This window comes from Syngnathus acus, chromosome 9 (genome assembly GCF_901709675.1).
Source record: "Syngnathus acus chromosome 9, fSynAcu1.2, whole genome shotgun sequence".
NCBI lineage: Eukaryota > Metazoa > Chordata > Actinopteri > Syngnathiformes > Syngnathidae > Syngnathus > Syngnathus acus.
The window spans coordinates 8,721,464-8,724,506 of record NC_051094.1 but is presented as its reverse complement, the minus strand read 5'-3'; the positions used below and the strand labels follow the sequence as shown (position 1 = coordinate 8,724,506).

Below are 3,043 nucleotides of genomic sequence, written 5' to 3'. Positions count from 1 at the left end.
GGTTCCGTAGTGTAGTGGTTAGTGCTCTGGACTCTCAATTCAGCGATCCGAGTTCAAGTCTCGGTGGAACCTCAACTATTTTGGCATTTACCTGTTCCTATCTTTACTGTTTGCTTGTGAGCTGCGCCATAAAACCATATAGGTAACTTCAATGCAATATAGGCGTGGGTTCCATAGTGTAGTGGTTAGTGCTCTGTACTCTCACCCCAGCGACCTGAGTTCAAATCCCAGTGGGACCAAAAATATTTTATCCTTGAAAAATTTGCAACAGAGTTGCTCGTGTGCTCCCCCATAAAACCATATACCTCCTTAGGCCTGGGGTTAGAGCTCGGGTTGGGGTTGGTGTTAGAGCTAGGGTTAGGGGTTAGAGTTTAGGGTTGGGGTTAGAGCTAGGGGTTAGGGTTAGAGCTACGGTTAGGGTTAGAGGCAAGGCTTAGAGTTAGGGTTAGAGCTAGGGTAAGAGCTAGGGTTAGGGTTAGAGCTAGGGTTACGGTTAGGAATAGGGTAAGAGCTAGGGTTAGGGGTTAGAGCTAGGGTTAGGGTTAGGGTTAGGGGTAGAGCTAGGGTTAGTGTTAGGGTTAGAGCTAGGGGTTAGGGTTAGTGGTTAGGGTTAGAGTTAGGGTTAGGGGTCGAGCTAGGGTTAGGGGTAGAGCTAGGGTTAGTGTTAGGGTTAGAGCTAGGGGTTAGGGTTAGAGCTAGGGTTAGGGTTAGAGCTAGGGTTAGGGTTAGAGCTAGGGTTAGGGTTAGGGTTAGGGGTAGAGCTAGGGTTAGTGTTAGGGTTAGAGCTAGGGGTTAGGGTTAGAGCTAGGGGTTAGGGTTAGAGCTAGGGTTAGGGTTAGGGTTAGGGTTAGGGTAAGAGCTAGGGTTAGGGTTAGAGCTAGGGTTACGGTTAGGAATAGGGTAAGAGCTAGGGTTAGTGGTTAGGGTTAGAGTTAGGGTTAGAGCTAGGGTTAGGGGTAGAGCTAGGGTTAGTGTTAGGGTTAGGGTTAGGGTTAGAGCTAGGGGTTAGAGCTAGGGTTAGGGTTAGAGCTAGGGTTAGGGTTAAAGCTAGGGTTAGGGTTAGGGTTAGAGCTAGGGTTAGGGTTAGGGGTAGAGCTAGGGTTAGTGTTAGGGTTAGAGCTAGGGGTTAGGGTTAGTGGTTAGGGTTAGGGTTAGGGGTAGAGCTAGGGTTAGTGTTAGGGTTAGAGCTAGGGGTTAGGGTTAGAGCTAGGGGTTAGGGTTAGAGCTAGGGTTAGGGTTAGAGCTAGGGTTAGGGGCAAGGGTTAGGGTTAGAGCTAGGGTTAAAGCTAGGGTTAGGGTTAGAGCTAGGGTTAGGGTTAGGGGTAGAGCTAGGGTTAGTGTTAGGGTTAGAGCTAGGGGTTAGGGGCAAGGGTTAGGGTTAGAGCTAGGGTTAGGGTTAGGGTTAGGGTTAGGGTTAGGGGTAGAGCTAGGGTTAGTGTTAGGGTTAGAGCTAGGGGTTAGGGTTAGTGGTTAGGGTTAGTGGTTAGGGTTAGAGTTAGGGTTAGAGCTAGGGTTAGGGGTAGAGCTAGGGTTAGTGTTAGGGTTAGAGCTAGGGGTTAGGGTTAGAGCTAGGGTTAGGGTTAGAGCTAGGGTTAGGGGTAGAGCTAGGGTTAGTGTTAGGGTTAGAGCTAGGGGTTAGGGTTAGAGCTAGGGTTAGGGTTAGAGCTAGGGGTTAGAGCTAGGGTTAGGGTTAGAGCTAGGGTTAGGGTTAAAGCTAGGGTTAGGGTTAGGGTTAGAGCTAGGGTTAGGGTTAGGGGTAGAGCTAGGGTTAGTGTTAGGGTTAGAGCTAGGGGTTAGGGTTAGTGGTTAGGGTTAGGGTTAGGGGTAGAGCTAGGGTTAGTGTTAGGGTTAGAGCTAGGGGTTAGGGTTAGAGCTAGGGGTTAGGGTTAGAGCTAGGGTTAGGGTTAGAGCTAGGGTTAGGGGCAAGGGTTAGGGTTAGAGCTAGGGTTAAAGCTAGGGTTAGGGTTAGAGCTAGGGTTAGGGTTAGGGGTAGAGCTAGGGTTAGTGTTAGGGTTAGAGCTAGGGGTTAGGGGCAAGGGTTAGGGTTAGAGCTAGGGTTAGGGTTAGGGTTAGGGTTAGGGGTAGAGCTAGGGTTAGTGTTAGGGTTAGAGCTAGGGGTTAGGGTTAGTGGTTAGGGTTAGTGGTTAGGGTTAGAGTTAGGGTTAGAGCTAGGGTTAGGGGTAGAGCTAGGGTTAGTGTTAGGGTTAGAGCTAGGGGTTAGGGTTAGAGCTAGGGTTAGGGTTAGAGCTAGGGTTAGGGTTAAAGCTAGGGTTAGGGTTAGGGTTAGAGCTAGGGTTAGGGTTAGGGGTAGAGCTAGGGTTAGTGTTAGGGTTAGAGCTAGGGGTTAGGGTTAGTGGTTAGGGTTAGGGTTAGGGGTCGAGCTAGGGTTAGTGTTAGGGTTAGAGCTAGGGGTTAGGGTTAGAGCTAGGGGTTAGGGTTAGAGCTAGGGTTAGAGCTAGGGTTAGGGGCAAGGGTTAGGGTTAGAGCTAGGGTTAAAGCTAGGGTTAGGGTTAGGGTTAGAGCTAGGGTTAGGGTTAGGGGTAGAGCTAGGGTTAGTGTTAGGGTTAGAGCTAGGGGTTAGGGTTAGGGGTTAGGGTTAGAGTTAGGGTTAGAGCTAGGGTTAGGGCTAGGGTTAGGGGTAGAGCTAGGGTTAGTGTTAGGGTTAGAGCTAGGGGTTAGGGTTAGAGATAGGGTTAGGGGCAAGGGTTAGGGTTAGAGCTAGGGTAAGAGCTAGGGTTAGGGTTAAAGCTAGGGTTAGGGTTAGAGCTAGGGTTAGGGGCAAGGGTTAGGGTTAGAGCTAGGGTTAAAGCTAGGGTTAGGGTTAGAGCTAGGGTTAGGGGTAGAGCTAGGGTTAGTGTTAGGGTTAGAGCTAGGGGTTAGGGGTTAGGGTTAGAGTTAGGGTTAGAGCTAGGGTTAGGGCTAGGGTTAGGGGTAGAGCTAGGGTTAGTGTTAGGGTTAGAGCTAGGGGTTAGGGTTAGAGCTAGGGTTAGGGGCAAGGGTTAGGGTTAGAGCTAGGGTAAGAGCTAGGGTTAGGGTTAAAGCT

General features: G+C 49.9%; 1 non-coding gene across 1 annotated transcript; it reads left to right on the top strand.

Moving 5' to 3' along the window:
* On the top strand, positions 1-72 carry trnae-cuc. Its single transcript has one exon. It is a non-coding gene; the product is annotated as a tRNA-Glu (tRNA).
* The last annotated feature ends 2,971 nt before the right edge of the window (positions 73-3,043 follow it).